This window comes from Aotus nancymaae, unplaced genomic scaffold (genome assembly GCF_030222135.1).
Source record: "Aotus nancymaae isolate 86718 unplaced genomic scaffold, 86718_ANA_hifiasm-v0.15.2.pri h1tg000030l, whole genome shotgun sequence".
NCBI lineage: Eukaryota > Metazoa > Chordata > Mammalia > Primates > Aotidae > Aotus > Aotus nancymaae.
In genome coordinates this window covers 39367138-39388853 of record NW_026988443.1, presented here as the reverse complement: position 1 = coordinate 39388853, position 21716 = coordinate 39367138, and the positions used below count along the sequence as shown (strand labels likewise).

Here is a 21716-nt window from a genome sequence, read left to right as displayed (position 1 = left end):
TTTGTTAAGCCCTGTCCTATGCAGCTGTTAGACATGCCATGCTTACAGGCACGTAGTACATTCTACGTCCTTGTACTTTAACCAAGATATCTGTGCTGGATGCGCTCACAGGTATGTCCCAGCTCACAGCCTATGCCCCTTACCTGTTTAGAAAAGTTTGAAGTTGTCAGTCAATCAGGTTTTAGTTTAAATTGTATAGTCTGGCTCCAGCCAATGGAAATCAAACACAGCAGTAAGGACGACCCCAAATGCGTAAAGGATACGTATGTCTACTTTTCCTTTGTTCATTGTACTCTCGTGGCAAGATGGCTAGAAGGGTACCCGTCCTGCAGTCCAGGAAGTAAAAATTGCTTTGCTAAGAGATCCTTTGTCTCAGTGCTAATTTTTCTTTGTGGCACCAAGCATCTGTTTCCAACATTCTCAATCACCATGACAACCCATCCCCGTTTCACAGATAAGAAAGCTGTGGTTTAGTGTGGCGGCGACATGACAAGCCCAGGCCCAGCATCCTGGTGAGCAGAGACATTGAGATTCGAAATGATGATTCCAAAGATCCAGAATGTTCCAGAAGCTACCTTGGCTCCTATGTCCCTGAGGGCCACCTATCTCCCCTCCATTATAGGGACACGAACTGCAGACCTCCTCCTCCTGGCTTGCCATCTGAAAAATGTATGTTATTGGCCCAATAAGATAAAAGGGCTTGAACAAGTGTGTCCACTCACACCCCTCCTGTCTGCTTTACTCCCTGGGGAGAGTCAGGGCCACCGAGTTACCTCCATCCAGCGCCTTATTTTGTGCTGCACTCTGAGATGATGTCTAGGGATGCCAAGATGAAGAGGACTCTGCCCCTGGCCTCAAGGAGCTCACAGTCAGGTCAGGGAGAAAAGAGGAAACCCTCAGTCCTCACATGGCAGGACAAAGCTGACTGTAAAGACAGGGCCGGGCCCTCAGGGGCCAGAGGAAGGGGCTCCGTCTGGAGGGGTAGCGTGGTGGCCGTGCCTCAAGCTGACCCGTCAGAACTCCCCGGGGCTCAGTTCTTCAAATGGGAGTCTTCCCTGGTCTTCACGCCCATAGCACTGACCAGTGTTTACTGAAGTTGGCTGGGACAGTGCCAGTGCCAGGAGGGCATCCTCAGAGGAGACGTAGATCAAGGCCCAGAGGGGATGGAGGCCAAGATGGGCATCCCAGGAAGCAGAAACGTTGGCACCAGGCGGCAGAGGCTGAGCCAAAGAGCTATGGGAACGGTGTGGTTCCCATTCCTGACCCCTGGAAACTCTCCAGGGTCCTGACTGAGGCTGTGCCCCTGACAAAAATAACCCCATGTGGAGAGGAGAGGCTTGGCTTGCTTTGCAGTGGGCAGACAGGGCTGCCCTCCTCCAAAGCAGAGCCTGAGACCGCGGGGGAGGACCTCTGCATGCTCACTCGTCCCCCTGGGAAGCACCAAGAATGCAGAACTTCTCAGGATCCCCGATCGCTCTCAGGTTAGTCACACTACCATATATGAGCATTCCCAGCTGCAGGCGGCCAGGCTCAAGGAAGAGATGCCAGAAGACTCTGACGCTGGGCTGAGGTTGGCAGCGCGGTAATCAGCGTCACGGGGCGTCCCCCTGGTGTCTGCACGATGCTCTGCTTGTTTTACTCCACATTTAGGCCACGGGAGGAGCAGGGACTCCCAAAGGCACAAAGTATAAACTGCTGACGCAACTCTGCTGTGACCCCACGAGATGAAGACCCCATTCTGGTCTAAATCACTGGTAGGCGCCACTCAGATGGTTATCAGTAGGGGGACTGGTAAACACAGTGTGCCCAGAATGTGGGGCAGGGGTGCGTGGTGGAATATTACACAGCAGGTAAAAGGGAGGGCTCGGGCCGTGCGAGCATCAGCACAAAGAAATCTCAGCATAGTATTGAGTTTCGAAAGCAAGTTGTAGAACATGATGCTACTGCTGCTATTTGTGCAAGTTTAAAAACATATAACTATTTTATTGTGTGTAGAATTCTAAAGTAATCAATACAGAGCACAGATCCATTTCAGGATGTTTAGCAAGTGACGGCTACACTGGGAAGGTGGCAGGGTACCAACAGCCAGGGGAAGGGTCACGTGGCTCCTCAGCCCAGGGCAAAACTGCACATCATATTATGATCATTATGTGGAAACAACGACGTACAAACACGAAAACTTCTGGGGAAAGAGCCACCAGACGTTACATGTTTCCTACCTTCACTAACAAAGAGACAAAAACCCTCATTCCCAAACCTCTCCCATTTGGGTGCTCGTTGCATACTAGCCTCCGGGGAACAGAGTAAAAAGAGTAAGAGCGGCCCTGGGCCGGGGGCCAGGAGCTGGGAGAGGAGAGAAGTCGGGCAGGGATAAAAAGAACATGTTTAATTGCCGCAGGAGGCAATCAGAGACACGGGCAGAGGCTGCTGATAAAGGGGGGCCCGACTCAAGAAACAGAAGAATCCAGAGGATCCCGCTCATTGGAAATGGAGGTGGGGGGTGAAAGGACCCTTGTTGTGGCCTGGGACACAGAGGTGCAGGGTCTGAGAGCTGGGGCATGTGGGTGATGTCCCTGTGCGGGCAGGGCGGGAAGAGGCAGGTGAGTCCCGAGCAGGGAGGGAGAACAGCCCTGCCCCCTGCGATGTGGCCAGGGGCGGACACATATGTGTATGTACAGATAAACATGTATGTGTGTTTGTGTACATGTGTTTGTATATGTATATGGTGTGTATGTGTGCGTCATAAAACCAGGACTGAATTCAGAGAAAGTTCATGGTGGGGACTGACTCTGAAGTAGAGGATGAGAAGTAGGGAAGAGAAAACGAGAGCCTTCATCTTTACCTTTAATATCTTATTTCAATTTTTTTCTTGAGACAGGGTCTCGCTCTGTCACCCAGGCTAGAGTACAGTGGCACAATCACAGCTCACTGCAGCCCTGACTTCCTGGGCTCAAGTGATCCTCCCACCTCAGCCTCCTGAGTAGCTGGGACTACAGGTGTGCACCACCAGGCCCAGCTATTTTTTTTGTTTATTTTTTTAGAGATGGGGGCTTCACCATGTTGCTCAGGCTGGTCTTAAACTCCTGGGCTCAAGCAGTCACCTAGCTCAGCCTCCCAAAGGGCTGAGATCATAGGCAGGGGCCACTGCACCTGGTCCTTATTTCTGTTTTTTAAATCTCAAGCAAATATGGCAAGATGCTGACATCTGTTCATGTTAGGTGACGAGGCGGAGTTGCCAGGGAGTGTGAGATGGCAGCCAGGGGAGGCGTCTGCAGGACCTCTGTGGCAGGCCTATGCTCTGCACCTGTCGACTTTCTATTTTCTTAAGTATTACAGGCTGAGTATCCCCCATCCAAAACACCTGGGTCCAGAAGTGTTTCAGATTTTGGATTTTTCAGATTTTGGCATATTTGCAAGTTAATAATGAGATATCTTAGGGATAAGACCCAGTCTAAACACAAAATTTGATTATGTTTGAGAGACACCTTATACACATAGCCTGAAGGTAATTTTATCCAACATGTCAAAATGATTCTGTGCACGGAATAAAGTTTTGCCTGTGTTTTGACTGCACCCTATCACACAAGGTCAGGTGTGGAATTTTCCATGTGGCTTCGGGGCAGTGCTCAAAAAGTTTTGGATTTTGAAGCATTTCGGATTTTGGATTTTCACGTTAGGGAGGGCCAACCTGTGCTTAACAAAATAAAACAAAACGCCAAAGCGTGAAAACAGGAGGAGACAAATGCTGTTTTCAAATGAGTCCTCTGGCACGTCCCCCTGAAACAGCGTGAGTGATCCCGGGAGATCCACCTTCGTTCTGAATGTTAAAGGGACTTCCATGGCTCAGAGGCTGGTCCTGCTCTAAGGATTCCAGAGAGAATTTATGAAGTCTCAGCTGGTGCTTGAGAGTTGGGAGGACCAGGGGGTTTAGGCAAACCTCCACACTGGAAGAGAATAGAAGGAAAGAGAGAGAAGAAAGTGGGGGTGAGGGGGTAGGGTTCTCCAAGTGCCCTCATGTGTCCTACAAAAGCCACCAACCTGGGCAAACACAGGCCTGCCATGTTGGGTGGCATGCCAAGTGCTATTGGGTCTGAAAGTAGTTAGGCCTGACTTCAGCCCAGTGGGCCTGGGGGTGGGGGTCCCTGCTGGGGAGGGGACGAGGCGCCTCCAGATCTGGATGGCTCCTGCCACATTTGGGCTGCAGAACACAGAAGACGTTAAGCAGAAAAGCAACCATAGGCCAGGCGTGGTGGCTCATGCCTGCAATCCCAGCACTTTGGGAGAGTGAGGCAGGTGGATCACCTGAGAAGTTCGACACCAAACTGGCCAGCATTGTGAAACCTCATCTCTACTAAAAACACAAAATCAGGGCCGGGCTCGGTGGCTCATGCCTGTAATTCCAGCACTTTTGAGAGGCCAAGGCGGGTGGATCACCTGAGAAGTTGGACACCAGCCTGGCCAACATCGTGAAATCCCATCTCTACTAAAAATACAAAATTAGTCGGCCGTGGTGGCGCATGCCTGTAATCCCAGCTACTCAAGAGGCTGAGGCAGGAGAATCGCTTGAACTGGGGAGGCAGAGGTTTCTGTGAGTCGAGATTGTGCCACTGCACTCCAGTCGGGGCAACAAGAGCAAAAATCCATCTCAAAGGAGAAAAAAAAAAAACAGAAAAGTAATCATAAAAGGGCCAGCGCCTCATTCCAGTCTGTACCCCCAGAGCCCAGTGCTGGGCGCCCAGGAACAAGCACACAGCGATGGGCTGAGCTGCACTTCCCCGAAGTCACATGTTGGAGCCTTAACGCCCAGGACCTCCGAATGTGACGCATTTGGGGACAGGGCCTATATGGAGGTGATGAAGGTAACGTGAGGGCATGAGGCTGGGCCCTAACCAAGCTGACTCGTGTCCTTACTAGAGGAGAGTAGGACCCAGACTCATGCAGAGGACAACCGCTTGAGGACACAGGGAGAAGACGCCATCTGCCAGCCACAGAGAGAGGCCCTGGGAGAAAGCAGCCCGGCCAGCACCTTGTTCTTAGACTTCTGGCTCCAGAACTGTGGGAAGCTAAATTCCTATTGTTTAAGCCTGTGGTACTTTGCTGTAGCCGGCTTAACAGACCCACACACATCAGATAACACATGGGTGGACAGGACTGCTTCCAAACATGCCCCTGGCTCTTGTAAAGAAGGGACAGGGAAGCCACAGGCAAGGTAGGAGGCCGAGGCCGGGGTCCTGGCAGGAACCTGGCTGGTGCCATCTGCCAAAGCCATAAGCCAACTGCCTGAGGCCCAGTTCACAGGGGCAGTGCCCACAGCCCTGGCCCACACTGCCCATCCCACCCCCGCTGCCGAGACAGCTCAGTCCGAACTGGGGCCGAAGCACTTCTGCCCCTTTTCCACTGACAACGAAAACTCTTTCCAGATGGGACAGACCTCCAAGGGCCCCAGGTCACCTGGGGTTGCCAACACCAAGGAGGTGCTCTCGCCAGCGGGGAAGACCTGCCCTTCGCCAGTGTTGGTGTGAGCGCCTGACCTCCATGACCCCTCCCACCCTCCGTGACCTCCTCTTACGCTCCCGAATTTCCAGAGCTGGGCTCCATCTCTCCCACTCTACAGATGAGGAGACTGAAGCCCCTGGATTTCTTTTTTTGAGACAGAGTTTTGCTCTTGTTGCCCAGGCTGGAGTGCAATGGCACGATCTTGGTTTGCAGCAACCTCTGCCTCCCAGGTTCAAGTGATTCTCCTGCCTCAGCCTTCCAAGAGCTGGAGTTACAGGCATGTGCCACCACGCCCGGCTAATTTTGTATTTTTAGTAAAGGTGGGGTTTTTCCATGTTGGTCAGGCTGGTCTGGAACTCCCGACCTCAGGTGATCCGCCCGCCTCGGCCTCCCAAAGTGCTGGGATTACAGGTGTGAGACACCGCGGCCGAAGTCCATGGAATTTAAGGAAGCTTCACAGGGCGAGCGGCAAGTCTGGAGCACAGACACAGCTCTTCCCATCTCAGGGCCCAGGTGTGCCCCTGGCGTTGTGGCCTCCTTACCTCCCCGGAGTGGGTTTCCCACTGGATTTGAAAATCCCAAGCCCCTCCCCACCCATGCAGGGGGAAGGGCTCTCCAAACAAAACAACTGAATTTTGCCCTGAAGTTTTCCACCCTCTTCTGCGTCTTGGGACGGCTGCTGGGCAGGGGGACCTGGGGTACAGGCCTCCAGGGTCACGTGGTGCCTCTGCTGATGAGAAGGCACCAATGTGTCACCCCCCGATGGGAGACAAAGACCCTCGCATCATGGCGACATCCCACCAACGCAAACACGCCCACCCTCATTGGTGCTGCCCACTTGCCTTTGACCCAGCTGACCTCCAACCTCTGACCTCAGACAGATGGATGCCCCCTGCAGAGAGCTCTCCAGCTGCCCTGGCCCAGGCAGTTTTCCTAATGTCCTGGAAGAGCTCACGCTTTGACTCCAGCCCTGCTCTCCTAACCCTGATGCTCCCAGGTGGGGCCGAGTGCACACGTCATTCCTAGAGACAAGCCCCTGCATCCTGTCTGCGGCCACTCACTGATAACAAAATATCTGCTGGGGACCGAGGGACAAAACAGCAGAAAAGCTCTCTGGAAGACTTTGTTCTCTTTTGCCAGAGTTGCAAAACTGAGTCCATAAGACCACAAATCAGATAACGGTTCCAAGTCCTCATGAGAACACACCAGATTTTAGCACACAGCAGAGGCTGGGACGGGAACGGACAGAGCTTTCAGGTCCCAGGGTCAATGGTGAAACCCATGCCTGGCAGATCAAGGCGGCGGGAGCCAAACTCCTCCCGCATTGCCCAGAGCCTTGAGATGCATTTGGACTCTACCAGGGAGGTGGCTGTTTTCAGCCCCATTTTACAGAAAGTACGACTGAGTCCAGGAGACTGCCATTTAGGAGACGGTGTGGCTAGTTTAAAGTAGGACCAAGACTTGAAATCAAGCTTTCCACAAGTTTGGGGGACTTTCAGCATGGCTTGTTTGCACTGCGAGCTCTCCACCTGTACCCCTCTACCCTGGCCAAAGCTTTGTGGACATTTAGGGGATCAGCAAACCATGTGTCCAGGTCTAACGAGGGGTCTCCCTGACGGTTATGTCTTGGCCACCATCGTGCTCAACACTCAGAAGTGAGTGAGGGAGAGGGAACTGGGCTGAGGCTCACTGCGTCACTGGCCTGGGCTGCGAGCGCTTTGTGTTTAGGAGAATCTGCCAGAAAGATGAATCTCAGGACTTAGACTGTCAGCCGTCAGCTCCCAGCCTGTGCCAACTCCTGCTTTTGCACACACTGTTCCCACAGCTCATCCCATGACCCCGACGTGCCCCCCTCCTTCACTGGCCCAAGCCGGGGAGATGAATTCCTGCTCATCGCTAAGACTCAGCCCAAGGATCACGGCTTCCTAGACGCCTCCAGCTTAATCACGCCACAGACCTGTGCGTCTTGTTCACCGGCCGCAGCGCTGATGTCTAAGTCAGTGTTCGATAAATATTTATGGGATGACTGTGTGGCCCCTTCCTCCTCCCAGCTAGGTCAGAGAAACCGTATAAGGACTACGTCTGATTCGGGCTGCCTCTTTACTGACTGCAGCATGGGCTCTTGGGGAAGAGTGACCTGGGTTCAATTCCTGAACTTGCCCCTCACTGCCCCTTGACCTTGCCCAAGCCTATGTGGTCTTGGACACAGCACTGAGCTTCTGAGTCCGTGTCTGTAAGGTGGAGCGGAGCAACAGCCCCTGTGGCTGTGAGGAACGAGCATGGTCCTGCATGTCGGCCCCCAGTCAGTGCACTGCCTACTGTAATAAGGAGGATGTGCCAGAGCCTCCAAAAATGCATCACGTGGAGGGATCTTAGAAAGCTGGAGTTAATAATGTAGAATGCAACAAAGAGACAATTCTCTCTTAACATTATTTCAAAGCCCACCTTTGCCTTAACAAAATCCAGTGTATAAAAATCCAGCCGGGCACAGTGGCTCACGCCTGTAAATCCAGCACTTAGGGAGGCCAAGGTGGGCAGATCACCTGTGGTCAGGAGTTCGAGACCAGCCTGGCCAACATGGTGAAACCCCATCTTTACTAAAAGTAGAAAAATTAGCCGGGTATGGTGGCGCACACCTGTAGTTCCAGCTACTCAGGAGGGTGAGGCAGGAGAATCGCTTGAATCTGGGAGGTGGGGTTGCAGTGAGCTGACATCGCGCCTCTGCACTCCAGCCTGCGCGACAGAGCGAGACTCAAAAAATAAAAAAAAAAAATTTTAAATAAAAATCCTATTAGGCCACATGTGGTGGCTCACATCTATAATCCCAACACTTTGGGAGGTTGAGGTGGGAGGATCACTTGAACTCAGGAGTTTAAGAACACCCTGGGTAACATGGTGAGACCCTGTCTCTAACAAAAATAAAAATAAAAAAATTAGCCAGGTGTGGTGCCGTATGCCTATAGTCCCAGCTACTCTGGGAGGGGCTGAGATGGGAGGAGCACTTAAGCCTGGGAGATGGAGACTGTAGATGGTGTCACTGCTTTCCAGCCTGGGCAACTCTATCTCAAAAAAAGAAAAAGAAAAAAATATGTGAAGTGTCCAGTGCTTGGGGGATGGCAGGGGGACCCTCTACCAAATTTGAAATGTATATTAGCTCAGTATATGCCTTGTGTGCTGGCCATTTTCCCCCAGCCTTCTGAGGAAGTAGGTTCCAAGATGTCACATTCCAGGTTCATGTCACCACTTGGCCAGGTGCCAGCCATGCAAATGTATCTGGTGATTCACGCCGAGGACGGTTACCCAGTCCGATGTCATTTTCTGTCATGGAGCTCTGTCCTCTTACATGGTTGGGTCTCAACTGAGTTGACAGACCCGTGAGTACCCCCGGCCCTGGGGTCCCCACCCAGGATTGCGGCTACTCCGACTCTCGGCCTCCCCCGATGGACCCCGAGCTTCTCAAGGGCCGTAAGCAGTGGTGCGACGGTAAATCGTTCACCACCAACTTCCAGAGTAAAAACCACCCTGCCTTGCGGTGTTTGCCAATTCCCTTGGTGTAAATACCTGCAGCATGGTCAACTTCAAGCAAACAGTGTGAAGTCACTGAACATGGAGTTTCTAGAAAGGGATCCCCAGAAGCACACGGTCACGCAGCCTTTCCATCACGCAGCTCCCATAGACAGACACCGAAAATCTCAAGAGCAGAGATCACAGTCAAGTGCAGAAAGAAAGTCAGAAGTGATAGGTTTTGAGTATCTATTACGTTCGTTTTAAACATGACTTTGTTTTTTAAGATGGAGTCTCACTGTCACCCAGGCTGGAGTGCAATGCTTCAATCTTGCTGCACCCCAACCTCTCCAGCCTGGATTCAAGCAGTTCTCCTATCTCAACCTCCCGAGTAGCTGGGACTACAGGCTCATGCCACCAAACCTCGCTAATTTTTGTATTTTTAGTAGAGATGGGGTTTCACCAGATTGGTTAGGCTGGTCTCGAACTCCTGACCTCAGGTGATCCACCTCCCTCGGCCTCCCAAAGTGCTGGGATTACAGATGTGAGCCACCACGTCCAGCCTTTAAATATGACTTAAATAAGTTTTTATAATCTAATGTTTAATGATAGTTGTGTTTAATTGGTTCACAATCCTTCTGAAATTTTATTTTTTATTGATTTTTATTTATTTCTTTGTTTTGAGGCAGGGTTTCACTATTACCCAGGCTGGAGTGCAGTAGGGCAATCATGGCTCACTGTGGCCTCAAACTCCCAGGCCCAAGTGATCCTCCCACCTCAGCCTCCCAAGTTGCTGGGGCTACAGGTGTGCACCACCAGGCACAGCTAATTTTTCTTTTATAGTAGAGATGGGGTTTCACTCTGTTGCCCAGGCCAGTCTCAAACTCCTGAGCTCAAGTGATCCTCCCACTTCGGCCTCCCAAAGTGTTGGGATTCCAGGTGCGAGCCACGATGCTGGCCCTGAAAATGTAACTATCAGCTCTCAAGAGCTGCTATGAGCCAGTCCAAGCTGGCTGCAGTTCACCACTGGCCGGCACTGAGCCTTGTTCTATCAACTTTATGCCCGCAACAAATGTTCATCACCAAACCCACGCCAACGCTGGGTGAGGAAGGGCTGCCGCAGGCATGGCCGGGGCTCTACTCCTGCACCGCACATTTCGTGTGGTCCACAAACTGACGAGGTCAATGTGACAACAGCCGTATTTTACAGATCAGGAAACCGAGGCTCAAAAAGCATAAGCAATTTGGCTGTGGTCATATAGAGGGACCGAGGACAATGATTCATTGGCCACACGCTGGTCACCTACCAGTCCCGGCTCGTCCACGCAGCGACTCTCCAAAAAGTGTGGACAGTCCTGACCTGTGGCCCCACACCACTCAGCTGAGGCCCACGGTTCACACAATAGTAGCTGACGCCAAAAGGCTGGGGGCCGGGGTGTTCTCTAGGCTCTACGCTTCCTCAGAAGTATCCAAGGAGAACTCAGACCTGAGCAAGAGGCCCAGGGCAGATCAGAGTCATACCCACAAGCCACCCAGAAATTCCAGGAATGAAGTGGTGGCTGGAAGGAGGGGTACTCTATTCCCCCCGCCTGCGTCTCTGGCAGATCCCGGGACTGGGCAGGACATCCCGTTAGAAGCGCCTGGGTAAGCACCACACAGTGAGCGGGGCCCTCTCCCCTCCTCACTGCAGCCTGGCGGTTCCTCAAACCCTTCTTGGCAGGATTAGGGCCAGACCCAAGGGTGGCCTCAGCCCAGCTCCAGCTCCTTCCCTAGCGGCTACCCGCACCACTCTGAATTCCCCATATCCCCAGGACGACCAACGGTCCACTCAGCTTAAAGGTGACAGCAGCCCCATGGGCACCTTCTCTCCTCCTGTCCCCTCAACAAAAGACACATTCTTATGGGATTTCTGAGACAATATGTCTGGATACTTAACTGAACAAATATAATCTAAACAATGCTTTCCATAGTTTACATACTATGCCAAGAACATACAAAATTCTGGACGAAAAGAAAACAGTCATTCAACAAACTCTTATTTAAAACTGAAAAGCAGGTGCATTAGATGCAAGCCAAGACGATACATAAGAAAAGCACTTTGGCCGGGCGCGGTGGCTCACGCCTGTAATCCCAGGAGTTTCGGGGGCTGAGGCGGGCAGATCACCTGAGGTCGGGGGTTTGAGACCAGTCTGACCAACATGGAGAAACCCCGTCTCTACTAAAAATACAAAATTAGATAGGCGTGGTGGTGCATGCCTGTAATCCCAAACTACTCTGGAGGTTGAGGCAGGAGAATCACTTGAACCCGGGAGGCGGAGGGTGCAGTGAGCCAAAACTCCATCTCAAAAATAAAAAAGAAAAGTCACTTTTTTTTTTTTTTTAAAGACAGGGTTTTGCCATGTGCCATGTTGGCCAGGCTGGTGTCAAACTCCTGACCTCAGGTGATCCACCTGCCTCGGCCTCCCACAGTGCTGGGATTACAGGTGTGAGCTACCGCTCCCAGCCAAGAAAAGTCACTTTTAAGGGACCAGGTAATAAATACATTCTTTAAAAACCCAGGATATAACTCCTGGGACCTTGCAGATGTGTGGCTGTTTCGCCAGAAATAATGTTCCCAACAAAGCTTTAAAAGATAAACAGCAGGATCCCTCCTTCTCTGAAGAGAAAGGAATTACGGACTCCCAGAAAGCAATGCGGAAAGGCATAGAGAAGAATGGCAGCCCTGGGTCCGAATTCCGCCTCCCCTGCATGCAGCTGAGCACGCCTCAACTTCCCTCAGCCTCTAATTCCTCACTCATAGCGAGGCCCTGAGTTTCTTCCATGGCTGGGGAGGGAGGGTGCAATGATTACCCAGGATTGTGTTTATAAACAGCCCAGTGACAAAATCCCAGGAACTTAATGGTATTTAATGATGATTCCTTCCCTTCTCCTCCTGAGCGAATTCAGAGCCCCAGATCATCTCTGCCCCAGGCTCCAGGGCTAGCAGCCTCGGCCAGCCTCCCTGCCTGAGAAGCATGATTCACTGATGGGTGGCATCCTCGAAGATGAGTCAAGAGTCGGCCGCGGAACCTCCACATCGCTCTGCAGGTGAAAATCCCAGCAGTCCTTGGGATTTGCAAGTGAACAAGATCAAGTCTGCCCTCGGGACTGGGAGGAGACAGAGAGCAGACAGTAAACGTGGCAGTGGACAGGTAAATACAGAAGGTGTGAGCAGGATAGCCCAGGAAACGGATGGCAAAGATGGTCAGAGGAGAGGGCAGAGCCACTCTGGTTGGGGTAGACAGCAAGGTCCCGCTGAGCTCTTAAAGAAAGGGCACTGTAGGCTGGGGATGCTGGCTCACACCTGAAATCCCAGCACTTTGGGAGGCCGAGGCGGGTGGATCACCTGAGGTCAGAAGTTCAAGACCAGCCTGGACAACATGGTAAAACCCCATCTCTACTAAAAATACAAAAATTAGCTGGGCATGGTGGCACATGCCTGTAGTCCCAGCTACTTGGCAGGCTGAGGCAGGTGACTTGCTTGAACCTGGGAGGTATAGGCTGCAGTGAGCCAAGATTATACCACTGCACTCCAGCCTGGGCAACAGAGTGAGACTCTGTCTCAAAAAAAAAAAAAAAAAAACGAAAGGGCACTTCCTGGTCACAGTTGAGGCGTGACCGAGGACAGGCAAAAAGCCTGTGAAGCTGGGGAGGAATGGGGTCACGGAGGCAGCCAGGGCCAGGTGGCGAGGGGCCCTGAAGGCCACCGTGAGGACTCTTGGTTTTACTCCAAATGCAAAGAGGGCCCTCAAGGGAAGGAGGTCAGGCGGTGACAGGGTCTGATTTCTGTCGTGAAAACCCTGCAACACACAAGAGCACAGACAAACCCCGCAGACACGACGTTAAACAGACGGGGCCAGACCGCAGTGATTCAACACGCGTGGTTTCATTTAGGTCAAGTCCAAACCAGGCTAAGCCAGCCTGCACCCTTAGAAGTCCGGAAACGGCTCCACTTCTGGGGCAGTGGGAGGGGCCTGAGGGCCTTCTGGGGGCCAGCCAGGCTCTGCAGTGACCAGGTGACGGCGCTTTGTGAAAATTGTCTGAGGGGACAGGGACAGCTGTGCCCTCCTCCCTGGTATGTTAAGCATCAACAAAAAATTAACAACAACAAAAAAATGGATGTTGCTCTGACCTCTGTTTGAAGACTGGATTAAGAGGGCGGGAGTGGTCCGGGGAGAACACAGCACTGTGCAAGAGGGGCTTCCCCTCAGGAGTCTCAGCCATGAAACAGGCCTGGGGCCCCGGCTCAGCAGCCTTCAAAGTGAACTGCGATGTGTCAGAGCCCAGATAAAGTCCGGCCAGCGGCGGGGGCCCCCGACGTGGACCAGCGCGCGACTCTTCCCAGACAGGGCCCAGTTCATCCCGCGACTGAGAGGGCACTTTGTCCTGCGATGCCAAGGCCCTGCTGAAAATACCCCCTAGTCCCAGAACAGCCCCAGCCTCGCAGGCCCCAGGGAATAAACAGTGTGTTCAGCGGCAGGGCTGCCCTCCCGGGGAGAACAGGCTGGCTGTGTGGGGACCAGGCCTGGGCTGGGAGGAGGGGCGGCAGGGACGATGGGTACGCAGCACAGGGGTGCCATCAATGCCCTTGAGGAAACGACCCACCCTTCAGGGGTTATAAATAAACGTGCATGGCTCGCTGTCCCCAGGCATACGGGGCATGAAACGCGCTCAGAAGAAAGGGTCCGGAATCCTCAGGACACTGGCTCAGGCCCCAGAGCATCGGGCAGTCGCAGCCTCAGCCCAGAGTGCCAGCGGGCTGACTGTTCTTCCGGAAGAAAGCCTTCTACATATGCCGACAACCTGTGCTCAAGGGGCCCCCTCATTCTGGAGGAAGGCGGTCTTTCAGCTCCTGGGTCCCACCAGGCCCTCTAACCAGAACCGTCCACACGGCTCCACACTGACCCCAGTGGCCAGCCCTCCATGCCCCACCTTTGTGCCAGGACCCCGGGCACGCCTTCCTTAGCTTTCTAGGGCAGTAGCTCCCACACGTGAGGCTGCGTCAGAAAGGGCTGGATGCTTTGTTACCGCAGGCTGCCAGCTCCGCCCACAGCTTCTGATCCAGGCGGTCCCCCGGGGAAGCTGAAAACCTGCATTTCTAGGGGTACGAAGGCTCTGCTGCTGCTGCTGGGCCAGGAGCCCCACTTTGTATGTATTTAGTTTCTTTGAGACGAGGTCTCACTGTTGTCCAGGCTGGAGTGCGGTGATGGGAATACTGCTCACTGCAGCCCCAAGTTTCTTACCTCCCAAGGAGCTGGAATTACAGGTGTGCACCACCACGCCTGGCTAATTTTTTTCTTTTATTTAATTAGTTTATTTTTATTTATTTATTTGAGATGGAGTGTCACTCTGTTGCCCAGGCTGGAGTGCAGTGGCATGATCTCAGCTCACTGCAACCGCTGCCTCCCGGGCTCAAGCGGTTCTCCTGCCTCAGCCTCTCAAGTAGCTGGGTTTACAGGCGTGCACCACCACGCCCAGCTAATTTTTGTATTTTCAGTAGAAACAAGGTTTTCCATGTTGGCCAGGCTGATCTTGAACTCCTGACCTCAAGAGATCTGCCTGCCTTGGCCTCCAAAGTGCTGGGATTATAGGAGTGCCACCACGCCCGGCATTTCTTCCTTTAGTTTAAAAACATTAACATTGAGAGGGCAAGACACACTGAGAGGACAAAGGGTAATTATTAAATTTGTTGTAGAGACAACTGGTAGTGACCCTGCCCCCCAATTTTTTTGAATAGGACCCAGGCAATGCTCCCACCTGGGCCTCCCAAAGGATTAAGGTTACAGGTGTGAGCCACGGTGCCCAGCTACAGGCCCCCACTCTGGAAAGCACTTCTCTAAATTATAACAGCTCTCAGTTCTCCTTCCCCACCTTGACCCAGCAGTTCCCAAACCCCGTCCTTTGAATCCTCCCTTCCCAATTTTGTCTTCCTTCCTACTGTCTGCCAGTACGAGTACATATTTTGTATTTTTATTTAACTTGGCTTGTGTTTTGGGCGCCAAGAAATTTAAAAAGGTAACTTTCTATCACTTCCACTGGCAGAGAACCTGATCACTGGTGCTGCGAACAGAAGGCAAGAGCGAAATGAAACACGATGAATGTAGAAAATGGTTATTTCCTCCCAGCCAGGCGCTGATACCAGCCAAAGGCTTTGTTGTAGAGGGTGCTTGCTCTTTGTTATAAAAAGAGATTGGGGTGGGAGAGGTGCTAAGGACACCCCCACCCCCTGCGACTCTCACCTTGCCGTAAGCAGCAGAAGGACCGAAGGAACGGAGAATGGAAAGAAGAGCTCTCGGATTGGGGGGATTGGCTGCTGAATCTGTGCACGTGCTCAGTCGCCTTGGGGACCTCTAGGTATGGGTTCTGCACGCTTTGGGGGACACAGTTCATTCTAGAGCGAGCTCTTCTCAAGTGCAATGCCACCGTGCTACCCTCTGTTCATCCTGACGGTGCCCACAAAGTGGTACAGCTCATCACAACACCTGCAGGCCAGACCTTTGCCGCCCTGAGCCCGACGTGTAGACTTCAGGCACAGCAAACTTCCTGCCATCCTCCGAGAGTCCCGGGCCTGTCTCCACCTTCAGGCTTTGGCACACACGCGCCTCTGCCTGGTGCAGCCTCACCAGCTCCCCACCCACCTACTCTCATCTTCAAAACCCTGCCTCTTTCCTCTAGGAGTTACCAGGCTGCTCTCAAGTCAGACTCAGAAGATGCCAGGCCATGCCAGCTCCCCAATCCTATAGGTCTTGGGTTGAGTTTTTTCCCCATTCAAAAAAATTGGGGGGCAGGGTCACTACCAGATCACTTGATTACAAGCAAAATAGGAGCATGACTTGTTTTCCTGGGATGTTGCCATTCTTCTCTCAAAATAAAATACGTTCCAGGAATTGGGATTGAAAATGTGGGATTTCATAATTTATAATTTTTAAAAAATGATGGTCCGGAGATTGCACAATCCTCATCAGGACTTTTTTTTGCCCTCTGACTCTGTGGTTTTTGTCTAAGCTGACGCAGCACTCGAGACAATCAAAGATAAATCTCTCTCGGGCTGGACCATGATGTCCTCACAGCCTTGAAACAGGGACATCTGTTCAAGAGTACCCATGATTGCACAGCCTGGGTAGAAGGCAGGGCTCCCCCAGGGCGACGTCTCAGGATTCCCTGCCTGCTGCTGCTGGGATCAGGGTGGTATGTCAACACCGCCCACAAATGCCAAATGCCAGGCTTCCCCGCACCCACGGAGACGGCCAGCCACACATTCTGGAGTGACACAGCCTGAGCTGATGCTTCAAGAAGGAAGTCAAAAAAGAGGCCACAGTCTCCTCAATAAGTCAAACACAAAGTTACCATGTGACCCAGCAATTCCCTCCTAGGTAAACACCCGAGAGATATGAAAACATACGCCCATGGGATACCTTGTACACAAATGTTCACGCAGAAACCTTCGTAAAAGCCAAAGGTAGAAACAGCCCAGATTTCCTTCAGTGGAAGAACGGATAAACAAAATGTGGTCTATTAATACAACGGAATATTACTTAGCCATAAAAAGGAATGAAGTCTAACACACATCACAACATGGATGAACCTTGAAACCATGCTGCTGAGTGAGAGAAGCCAGACACAAAAGGCCACACACTGTACGATCCCATTTATATGAAATGTCCAGAATAAGTAAGTTCATAGAGACAGAAAGGAGATTAGTGGCTGCCAGAGGGGCTGAAGGGAGGAGAATGGGGAGTGATGCCCAGTGAGAACGGGGTTTCCTTACGGGATGATGGAATGTTCTGGAAGGAGCGGTGACAGTTGCACAATACTGCAAACGTCCTGAATGCCACTGAATGGTACACTTCAAAATGGGTTAAATGGTAAATTTTATGTTTATGTGTATTTTTACCACAATACATTTTTTTCCGGAAAAAGAAAAAAAGAACATGGCCCATCCTATCAGCCACCACCCAGATCTCCCTGTCCCTTGCCTGTCCCAGAACTCAGCGTGCTCTATTTAAGACTTTACAAGGTGCTCCGGGTTCCCGTCCCATGAAGGTCTGAGTATCTGTTCCACTCAATGAACTGAACACGAAGTCAAATAAATTATGCCCAGATTGAATTTTCGTTTCTTGACAAGCCGTCAGCCCCTTTGAGGGATCCTGGGTTTGCACATCTGGGACTGATCAAAAACCAGTGCGTTTGCAACAAAAAAGAAAGAAAGAAGGAAAAAGCCTCCTGAGTCAGGCACAGGCAGACATGCAGGCACCTCCCACACACAGCAAATGACGCTGGTGACAGAGGAAAGAAAAGTTCCAGTTCCCACAGGCCAAAGAGGTCAGCGCTCTGCCTCCAAAAACTTTCTGATCTCCAAAGAGGTCAGAGAATCTTGCCTCCAAAAACTTTCAAATGCAGCCTACAAAGGGCCAGATACTTAACTTGGGGTCTTTTGAGGGATGAAGTGCAGGGGCTTTAAGGGACCTAGAGGTCTTCTTCCCTCGCTCAGGCCTTCCCAGTGAAGCCAACTCTCCTCTCCAGGCCGGAGGGAGGACTCTGGGAGCCAGCACTGATCTGGGCTCCAGGACAGGGTTCTCAGGGCAGTGGTACCCGTACCTGCCAGCAGTGTTGAGCCCAAGCCCAGGGTCAGTTGATTCCCTTCCAGCCTCACCCTAGTCAGGACCAGAGACCCAGATCCCTGCCAACATTAAAAAACCCCCCACATGGCATGAGAAGCCTCGACTAGTAGCCAGCTCTGCCGTGACAGTCATGTGGCCAGTCATTAGATGGGCACCTTCCCCGAGAATCTGGCACAGGGCCCAACCAGGATGGCAGCTCTACCCACCCTGGCTGTGTCATGTCAGGCACACACCTTAGTAATTCTGAGCCTCGACTTACTCCTTGTAAAAAGCACTCAGCAGTGAGCGCTTCCATGGCACCCCTGGGCATGTCTGGTCTGTAGCAAGCATCATATAAATGTCAGCTGCTTGTATTATCACAAATGGCACTATTACTATTCCTACTCTTACACCTTAAGAGACTCTGCAAAAATCAAAATCACCTTCTTGGTTTCTCCTCCCTGGGTACACTGTCCAGCAGTTTTACCTGGAGCTCCTCTAAGATGAAACACGACCTGTGTGAAGGTCAGATTCACATGTGGAGGTGGCAGGGGGCAGAGAAGTGTCTTAAAGAAAGCAGGGTCAGGAGTACAGACGGGACCCCAGGGGGGCGACAGCATGCCATACCAGCGAGGGAATCTTAGGCAGGCACTTCACATTGCCGAGCCTCAGTTTCCTCAGCTGTGAAGTGGGCATCAAGAGGCCTACCGCCCAGGGGTGTTGCAGCGATGACAATACAAGGAAAGTGAGTGGCACAGACTGCGTACCTGCCACATGGGCAACACAGCCCCACACCCGCTCCTTCTCCTGAGTGGAAACAGCCAGAACAGGGGCAGAAGCAGAAAATCAGGTGCATACAACCCCAGGATCTCTGGGACCAGACAGCCGACAGTCACAACTCATGGCCTCAGTCTACTGGAGAGGGCCACGCCCCAGTCCTGTTCTGCAGGCTCTCTTCACCGTCACACTCCATACCCTGGATGGGGAAAGCAGGCTCACCCCATTCTACCAGGGCAAGGGGTCCAAAGGCCCAAAGGGGAAACTCACAACCCTACTCTTAGCTGCAAGGCAAGCCAGGCATTTGCACGGGTTCCCAGATGCTTCTCTCAGACAGAGCAGCAACTCACATTTTGGCTGAGAGACGCCCAATTCAAGTTGGACTGCGACGAGCAGGCATCAGCAAAGTCCGCCCTGGCTTGTCCACCAGCCCAGCCTTAGCAAGGGAGGCTCTGGGTCTGCACCACGTGAGGCACGAGCCCTGGCTCTGTCCACCTGGGACAGCTGATCTCCCCCACACTCCAGAGCGAGCCCCCAGCTTCCAGGGTAACTCTCCCCACGCAGGAGTTATGCGGGTACGCAATCTGGCTAAAGAGACCCAGAAACGTGTCCCAAACTGCAGAACCCTGACATGGCCCCACGTCTCTACACATCCATTTGAAGCTCTGGAGACAGGCAGAGCTGGGTTCCAGCCTGACCCTCAGCATCTTCATCTGAAATATGGGAAGAAGGCTACCTTGCAAATGAAATCATAGAGGGGCGTGACCCTCTAAACTGCAGCGCTGAGTGCACATGCCACTGGATCTCCCTGGCCCTCCAGCCATGAGTAGGACACATTCAAATGTCTGCCATATCCTTGTCATCAGCTTTCCAGTTACTGACACCCCCTACGAACACAGGAATGCAGCAAATGCCAGTGAATCGCACAAGGAAGGCAGGAGAGTAAACAGCCTCCAAGAAGAAGGGATCTGCGCCCATATCACTGTTGAATCCCGGCTCCTTGGCGTCCTGGCTGTAAGGTCCTGGGCAAATGAGTTGTTCTCCCTGAGCCTCAGTTTCTCCGTCAGCAAAAGGGCATGCCGCAAGCAGAGCACTCAGCGTGGTGCCCACACACGGTCAGCCCTGCGAGGTGGCATCTGCTCTAGTTACTCCAGCTTCTCGGGAGGGTAATAGTTTGCAAAAGGGAGAGGGGCACGGAAGTCACACTTACTCCTCAGGGCTCCAATTACCAGCTCGCTGGCGTCTCCCGCGTCGAGCAGCGGTAGCGGCGGCAACAACGCGGGCAGGGCAGGCACAGCGGGCACAGCGGGCAGACAGCTCAACACGGGCAGCTGGATACGCCCAGGGATGCGAGTGGGTGCCGGGGCTCAGCGCACGGCCTCTTGTAGGCTGCCGGGAGTCCCCGAGGCCACGCCCCCAGGTGGCCGGCAGCGCTGATAGGACAGAGCAGCCCCGGCCCCGCCCCCCCGGCCCCGCCCCACAGGCTCCGCGGGCTGAAAGGAGGCGGGGGCCGAGGCACGGGCGCCGGGTGGGCGAGCAGGGCGGGGCCGCTCCCCTTCAGGGCCGGCTAGGGACAGGGACACGCTGAGCTTCATTGGCCACACAAGTGTAGTTTTCACTGAGCGCTTACTTTGTGCCTGGCGCTGTGCCAAGCACTTTCCACCAGGGGCTTGCAAATTTACCAAATCCCAGCTCTCTACAGCTCAACTGGAAAATGGGACTTGAGAGGCGACCTCCCAGGATTTTAGTAAATGAAATCCGCAAGGGCTGGGCGCTGTGAACTGTGGCGCCGTGCAGAGTACACAGTTGCTGAGTTGACTCCCGCCCTCTATACGTGCTTCGAAAACTGACGCACACTCTTCCCAATTTGCAGAGGAAGAAAGGAAGACTTCCCACAGGATGGGGGCGCTAGCACAGGGGTCCAGGCTCTGCGCTTTAGTTTCATTACCCTCAGGAATCCAGGGAGGTGGAAATCATCCGATTTCACAGATCCAGTAGCTGAGGCTTAGAGAAGAGCATGCCCCAAGTCCCGTAGCTAGGAGCAGTGCAGCCCGGGAACCTATTTTGCCCGAAGGCATTTAGCATTCTTAACCTATGCAGGTATATGCGTAAATCATCTTTGAGCCAGACGAAATCACCTTTGTAAATCCACGTTCCTTAAGAATTGAGGGACTCCCCCAGCCTCCTCCCTCAGTCACAGAATGTGGACCTGTATGCAGGCATGGTGGGTGCCGGGGCCCAAGGGCACTGCTCATCTCTGCACCAAGACATCAGAATCAGCTCCTTCAGCATTCAGTCGTTCCCAAATACCCATCGAGTCACTCTGTGTGAGCCCCGTGCTATGCAGCAGGGACAAACAAGACAAGATTCTGCGGTCTCAGAATCTGCGGCCCCCACGAGTCAGGCACGAGGTAGAAACAATGATGGGGAATGGGTGGGACAAGGACTATGGAAGGCTGCCTCTGTGACGTGGACTCCGACTGCGAGGCTTTGTCCAAGATTTTGGTGCGGCTCAAAGGCAGATACAGAATAGTATAGATTGGCCCGGGGCAGTGGTTCATGACTGTAATCCCAGCACTTTGGGAGGCTGAGGTACCCACCTCACCTGAGGTCGGGAGTTTGAGACCAGCCTGGCCAACATGGTGAAACCCTGTCTACTAAAAATACAAAAATTAGCGGGGGCATGGTGGTGCATGCCTGAAATCCCAGCTACTTAGGAGGCTGAGGCAGGAGAATCACTTGAACCTGGGGGGCACAGGTTGCAGTGAACCAAGATCACGCCACTGCACTCCAGCCTGGGAGACAAGAACAAAACTCCATCTTAAAAATATAATAATAGCGATCCTCAAGGATCTAGAAATAGAAATTCCATTTGACCCAGCAATCCCATTACTGGGTATATATCCAAAGAACTATAAATCGTTCTACTATAAAGACACATGCACACGTATGTTCATTGCAGCCCTGTGTACAATAGCAAAGACCTGGAACCAACCCAAATGCCCATCAATGATAGACTGGACAAAGAAAATGTGGCACATATACACCATGGAATACTACGCAGTCATAAAAAACGATGAGTTTGTGTCCTTTGTAGGGACTTGGGTGAATCTGGAAACCATCATTCTCAGCAAACTGACACAAGAATAGAAAGCCAAACACCGCATGTTCTCACTCATAGGCAGGTGTTGAACAATGAGAACATGTGGGCTCAGGGAGAGGAACATCACACACTGGGGGCAGTTGTCGGGGGGTAGGTGAGAGACAGCAGGGGGTGGGAAAGAAGGGGAGGGTGGGGAA

At 52.6% G+C, this 21716-nt stretch overlaps 1 protein-coding gene across 3 annotated transcripts in view; it reads right to left on the bottom strand.

The window, feature by feature from the left end:
• The window catches only part of CRISPLD2 (cysteine rich secretory protein LCCL domain containing 2), a 156407-nt gene extending 136727 nt beyond the window's left edge, over nucleotides 1-19680 (bottom strand). For all 3 annotated transcript variants that reach the window (XM_064383365.1, XM_064383364.1, XM_064383366.1), the window contains exon 1: nucleotides 19627-19680. The gene's annotated coding sequence lies outside the window, so the exon portion shown is untranslated. The remainder of the gene's footprint in view (nucleotides 1-19626) is intronic.
• Nucleotides 19681-21716: the final 2036 nt, after the last annotated feature.